This window comes from Magnolia sinica, chromosome 6, assembly GCF_029962835.1.
Source record: "Magnolia sinica isolate HGM2019 chromosome 6, MsV1, whole genome shotgun sequence".
In the NCBI taxonomy this organism is placed as follows: Eukaryota; Viridiplantae; Streptophyta; class Magnoliopsida; order Magnoliales; family Magnoliaceae; genus Magnolia; species Magnolia sinica.
The window spans coordinates 30316414-30323666 of NC_080578.1; the positions used below are offsets into that span (position 1 = coordinate 30316414).

General features: G+C 38.4%; 1 long non-coding RNA gene across 1 annotated transcript; it reads right to left on the minus strand.

Annotated features, from left to right (window-relative positions):
* Positions 1-6416: 6416 nt before the first annotated feature.
* On the minus strand, positions 6417-6859 carry LOC131249950 (uncharacterized). The gene is made up of 2 exons (XR_009172922.1): positions 6712-6859; positions 6417-6658 (listed from the first exon to the last, which is right to left on the minus strand). It is a non-coding gene; the product is annotated as an uncharacterized LOC131249950 (long non-coding RNA).
* Between the last annotated feature and the right edge of the window lie 394 nt (positions 6860-7253).

Below are 7253 nucleotides of genomic sequence, written 5' to 3' on the forward strand. Positions count from 1 at the left end.
GAACTGGAGGAAATGACAGAAAATAATATTAAAACATGGCATTGTAGATGAGTGACGTACTGGAGCTTGTCCACCGTAAGTTGCCATCATGCCGGCATAATAGGGATGTGGATACGCATATGCTGTTTGAGCCTACAAACAAAGTTATATTTCCAATAATGTAGTCCAAACAACATCATCTTTGATTATATAAATCTCCGGTTCTCACATTAATATATGGATAGCTAATATTAAGACCATTTCCCACATTTTTTTTTTCTTGTAGAACTTCTAAATCGATACACAGTTTAGAACCAGAATGAATTAACTTCTAAAAGATTGAATACAGCTTCCATAATCCAAATTTATGCCAACTACAAAAATCATCTCAGAACTAACCAATCTAATAGTGCGAGTTTCTAAGGGCCTGTTTGGATATGCTGGAATGTCGTTTGTTATTTGTAAATTACTTGTAAACGCCATTTCCATTTCCCTCCAATTCCTGGAAAGTGCACCATTTTCATTTCCTTGCTCATACTTACGAAACATAATTTCCATGAAATTGGGGAAAAGGAGAGGAAACAACCCTTTCCACAAAATTCCCCATAGCCACGTGTGCCAACAGCCATCTCCAAGTGCCCACGTTTGCAACTGTCCATTTCTTATGTGCCAATGTGCCACACATGCAACATGTGCCACCATCCATCTTAAAGCATTGTGCATTTGCAATGTGCCACATGTGCAACAACCCATCTTATTGCTAATGGCGGTAGTTCACAGTTGATGCATGTGGTGATAGGTACTTCTCTAGATACAGAAATTAAATGACCAACTTTATAGAAGCGAAGACTTGAATGAGGTAGCATCTCTATATGGAGAGTAGAGAGGATTAACACACCTTATTTGCTAGCTGTACAAGGCACTTCTCTAGAGAAGAATGCAGAGCAACCCTTTGCTCATTTATGGCATCTCCCAATTTTGGTAATTCAATGGAGCACAGGAAGCATTTGCGCAAGTATCTCATCAGGTCATTTATTGCACCAACTATAGCTACCATATCGAAAAAGAACAAAGTCTTTTGGAGTTCGTTTCAAAATGAGATCCCGCACACAGCCTCCAACAAGGTAAACGTCATATCCTGCACCAAAAGCCTTTAGAATTGCAAGGAGGATGATATGAAGATACTACAGACACTGAAGTCAATGATTCAGAAAATCAAAACACAATGAAAGACTAAATTCAAACCCGATGCCTTACCAAGAAACAACATGGACTTGAAGAGTTTTTTATTTGAAACAACATATATTTATATCATTCAGAACAATTAAAAGAAATTTAAATTCATTGCTACCCAATTCACTAGTACACTTGTTGGAAGAGCCTCTTCTTCTGGAAGAGCCCAATATGTCAGCATATGCATAATTACCTGTCTTTGATTAACGTATCCATGTGCAAAACCCAACATTATGGAGGTATCACACAATGCTCTACCTTTAACATTAAAATGATCCGTCAATCAGATAGTTAAGAACATTCATGGAGAGAGAATCCTTAGAGCATGGCGCATTCATGATGTGGCCCACCAAATGAACAGTGGATCACATAAAAGTGGGTCCAACCCATCATTATGATAATTGTGAATTCAATGCTACTACATGTATATCGAAGTCCTCAGTACTTCATTGCTTAAAATTGTAAATCTCCACCACATCCTTGATTACATTCATTCAAAACATGACTGAAAATAAATGCTAAAAAAACGCAATACCTTTTTTCCTAAGTCCATTGAGAACTAATCTTGTTGGCATTGCAATCATCGACGTCGTGATCCCGAGTTCTCTAGAACTCAGCTTCTTCCACTCCATCGCATTGACATCATCAGTCGCTTCAAACAAAATAAAATAAATAGATGAGAAAAGACAATTCATCATAAGTTTCAAGATTGACCAAGCGTGAGTTCACCATACTCAAGAGAGTATTAGCAATCCATCCATACATGCGCTCAATCAAATTCATATAACAGTTGCTACCGTTACCGTTACTCTTTTTCCTAGATCTCCAAGTTCATTAGCAAACAAAGCATGAAGCAAAAAAGTATGGCCCACCTTTTTCCAATCTGCAACCCTCATTTTAAGACAGCCCTTAGATTCTTTTGCATGTCAAACACATAAATACACATAAATACGACTTGACCTGAAAAAGAAAGGACCAACTATTCAATGATGGTGAACTACAAACTCATGAAATGTAATAAAACATAAATATATATGTAAAAGATAACACATAAATGAATCTCAGCAAAAAACTACCTATTAATTCTTCGGAACCTTCGACTGAGGTTCCTCGGCCTCAGGTCTATCCCTAGGAGTGGATACTGAGTCAGCCTCTACATTTAATACATTGCTCGAAGTTTGGTCTGTTGCAGCCAATGAGTTCATAGTATCTCTCATTCATGCCATCATCTGCTCTATTATTCGCTCTGTCATCCGTTGCTCCATCTACTCCGTTATTCGCTCTGTCATTCGTTGCTCCATTTGCTCTAGATGCTTAGCCATTTGTTCTTTCATCTGCTCCTCCACTAGTTGCTCTACCCGCTCATTCATGATGCCAACTATCGTGATCAAGAGGCGTTAAGCGCCCATTCCTAGATAAAATGCCCAGCCACCTTGTAAATTCATTGTACTTATGTCCAATGGGCTGCCTGTACTTATTCCAACTGATATTCAGTTGCTTATTGGGTGGCAAGTTCGCCACCTCGCTGATGACTGTAGGGCCTCGAAATCGTCTATTATGAATACCACCCTCTTTATGAAACAAAAGAATAGATATGAGCATTCTAAATATTTGAAATATAATATCTACATTTAATTAAATCAAGAACAGAACAAAACTGTAAAAGTTACAAGCTTAACTTCACTTCACTTAAATTATATATTTACATACCCAGAGTCGATGCTGAACTATCTGAACTCTGTCCAACCTGATTGGTGGTCAAGACCGGGTCAATAAAGCTCGAATGATGATGGTCGTAGGTCGACATCTTCATTTCCTTCACAATATGAAAATAATATATGTAATGAAATTGGAGTTAACCAAATAATTGTGAGCATAAAAAAGAAGAAGAAGAAGCATGCATCACATTTGTGTTAGGCATCAATACCTAGTCATCAGATTCTGACCTAGAATCGTGGTCCTCTTTAATCAAATTAGATAAGTTTTGTGGAGTGTTAACTTCATTTCCCTCCACATCCATCCTATCCCAACTCACATTATCATCATTGGCAAGCATAGTCGCTTCCAATGTATGATTAATGCAAGGCAAGCTCTAAAGGTATGTATCATTATCAACAAACGAATCATTCATGCCCATTTCGAACAAATCTCTTGGCTTTGACCTGATAACAACATGGCAATCATGATCAATAGGATCGGGGACATAGAATACCTATTGTACTTGGGTTGCTAAGACATAGGGTTCATCATACAGGTTCCGACCAGTATGCCATAATTGTTTAAAATTCACGAGCGTGAACCCAAATTCATCCTTCTTGATTCCCCTGCCATGAGTTCTTACATCCACCCAATCACCTAAATAATACAACTTTCTTGGACCCACAATAATCCAACTCGATAATGTCTGTTAAAACACCATATTAATCCACATCCCCTATAATAGGGTTTCTATCACTTGTACTTGTGAAGCTTGATGTCTTTGCAGTCACTACAACTCCACTATTCTGTGTTTTCAAGTCTCTCTCATGGTCTCTTGTACGAAACCTAAAACCATTAATGATGTATCCTTTAAATCTTCTTGCAACAGTGTTAGGACCCCGAGCCAGGCTTCTAACTTCTTTCAGAACTTGATCATTCCCAACATGGTCCACATGCTTCCCAAGCCAATCTGGAAACTTTTCATTGTGGATGCGTTCTAGGAGCCTCGGTGCTCTTTGGCGCATCTCCTTCTTAATCACTTTCCTGTGTTCACTGCATTTTATTCAATTCGATGAATAAGTTGTAAACAAGTGATATTCTTATGAATTAACGCTACAAATAAAACTACTCTTACTCAATGAATGATGCGACTGCATTGGTGTTGAACAACACATATCTATGTGCCTATGTCCTATCAACATATTCGATAATAAACATGTCAATCTTTCCCAATGGACGACCTACTGTCGCATCCCTAAAGTCCTCATTTCGAACCAGTCTGTTGAATCTTGTCTCAACACCATGTAAGTACCGAGAGCAGAATGTTAGGCTTTCTTCAGCTAGGTACCCCTCTGCAATCGAACCCTCTGGCCGACTTCTGTTTCGAACGTAGGACTTTAGTCTCTGTAGGTACCTATAGTCACATAATAGACATATAAGTATACATGATTTTATCTATTACAACAAGATAAATGAAAGGTCATATTGAGACCTTAAAACACACCTTTCGATTGGGTACATCCAGCGGTACTGTACTGGCCCGGCTAACATTGCCTCGCTGGCTAAATGTATAGGCAAATGCACCATGATATCAAAGAATGACGGTGGAAAGATCCTCTCTAAATGGCAAAGTGTTAAAGCAATCTAAGATTCAAGAAACTTGAAATCCTGCATCCAGCCAACCTTGGAACACAAATCTCTAAAGAATCTACTTAATTCAATTAGGATTGAGCTCACGTTTAGAGGTAATGTCCTTCGCACGGCGATCAAAAGTATTTGTTGCATCAAAACATGAGTGTCATGGCTCTTGAGTCCTAAAATCTTCTTCATTTTGAGATTGGTACATCGTGAGATATTACTCGCATAGCCATCTGGTACCTTCATGTTCTTTATGACTCTGCAAAAATCATCCTTCTCCTTATTCGCCATTGTAAAGCATGCAGGGGACGAATATGTTTTGCTTGATGGTCTCTGCTTTGGGTGAAGTGTTCATCTTATCTTTATTTCTTGGAGGTCCAGACGAGACTTCACATTGTCCTTTGTCTACCCGTCGATGTTCAACAACGTCCCAAGAACATTGTCGCATACATTCTTCTCGATGTGCATCACATCAAGGCTGTGACGCAACATATTACCTGCCTAGTATGGTAAATCGAAGAAAATACTTCTCTTCTTCCAATAAGATGCCTTTCCCTTTTCCTTATTATTGTCTTGATTTCTCTTCTTTCCAACTTTGGTATCAAACTTCTTTCCAAATATTATGTTAATTTTGCTCACTTGAGCTAACACTTCATTTCCAGATAGTTGTTTCGGCACCTCTCTCAACTCCAACTTTTCATTAAAGTTCCTTTTATCATGTCTATACCTATGATCTTTATCCAAGAATCGACGATGACCCATGTAACAAAACTTATGGCTATGTGTCAACCACTGGGACTCTATGTCCTTATCGCAGTTAGGACAAGCGAGCTTACCTTTTGTGCTTCATCTTGACAACATTGCATATCCAGGAAAGTCACTAATAGTCCATAACAAAGCAGCACGCATTCAAAAAATCAACTTCGATGATGCATCGTAAGTGTCGACACCGACCTCCCACAATTTAAGCAATTCTTCTATCAACGGTTGTAGATACACGTCGATATTATTGCCAACATCATGCGGGCCTGGTATAAGTAGAGACATCATGATGTAAGGCTGCTTCATGCACATCCACAGTGGTAAATTGTACGGCATCAAAACAACAGGCCATGTGCTATGAGCAATACTCATCGTCCCGAAGGGATTGAATCCATCAGTTATTAACCCAAGCCCGACATTACGACTATCATATGAAAAATTTGGGTGTTGCTCGTCAAAAGATTTTCATACAGGAGAATCAGCAGGATGTCTCATGCACTCATCCTTGGTTCGTCCCTTGTCATGCCATTTCATGTTTTTAGCTGTTTGTGCTTCCATAAATAACCTTTGTAACCTTGGTATTAATGGAAAATGCCACAATGTCTTTGCTGGAATCTTCTTAACTTTGGAGGGAATAGTTGTTGCCTCATCGTCATTATAATTATGTTCCATCGTTTTCCATCTGGATATACCGCACACAGCACATGACTCATCGTTCACATTAGTCTTCCACCACAACTAGCAATCATTGGGGCATGCATCGATCTTGTTATAACTGAGGCCCAGTTCTTTAATAATCTTCTTGGTCTCATAAAAGGAACTCGGCAACGTCTCACCCTCGGGGAGTGCTTCTTTCAACAATTCAAGCAACATGGTGAATGACTTGTTGCTCCATCCATTTAAGCACTTAAGTTGATACATTCGAACAACAAAAGAGAGTTTCGTGAACTTCTTACATCCCGGGTACAAGGCTTGTTCGGCATCTTGCAACAACCTGAAGAATCTTTCAGCTTTAGGATTCGGTTCCTCTTGTATTGGCTCCTGTGATGGCAACTCAGTTGGCATGTCATCCACACCTGATATTCCAAACACATCATACATAAGCCTTTTTGTTTTTTAATAACTGTGTGGACTTTTAGAGCCAATCTAGGTGCATGCAAAGTCATGTAGTGCACATGCCATCCTGCATAGACAACATGTAAGTAGTTCCTCAAGCACTATTACACTACCATAAAGAGAAAAATCAGTACAGAGTATACAGTTAATGCAACAGTTACCTAAGGATAGCCTATCATGCTTAAAAGGCTAAATAGATCACCATACATGTTAAAAAGGCTTATATGACAGTCTCAAATGTATCCTCAAACATGTTTATAGAATGGAAGTTCCATGGAATGCCACTCAGGCTGGTCCCTTTTGCATTTCTCATAAAACAAAGTAATGGATTTGCAAGTGCATAGCAATCTGTCTTATCGTATGTATTCAACTTTAAGTCTGGCACAACTCATCTCTCAATGTACCTCTTGTAGCACAGATGGGTCTTCAGAAAATATAGAGCAATGCTGGAGATAAAAGATGGGTCTTCAGAAAATATATAGCAAATATGGATTTTATATAGCAAATATATAGCAAATATGGATTTTATATTTTCCATCTGTGCTTCAGAAAATATGGATTTTATATAAAGAAAAACAAGGAGATAAAAGCCAAAAAGATCAAATGCTACAACCAGATTGTACTTAAATTCACATCAGAATCTCTTAAGAACTTTAGCCAAGCAGGCATGAACAACAAAGGAGATTAAATAAAATAAACCCCAAGGATTGGAATATACTACAATGCATATAAGATAAGAAAGTAGCTACAGAAGAAGAAAAGATCATCAGTTCCAGACAAGTGAGAGGGAATCCCACCAAAGAAACTTTGAAAATTAATAGAGGAAT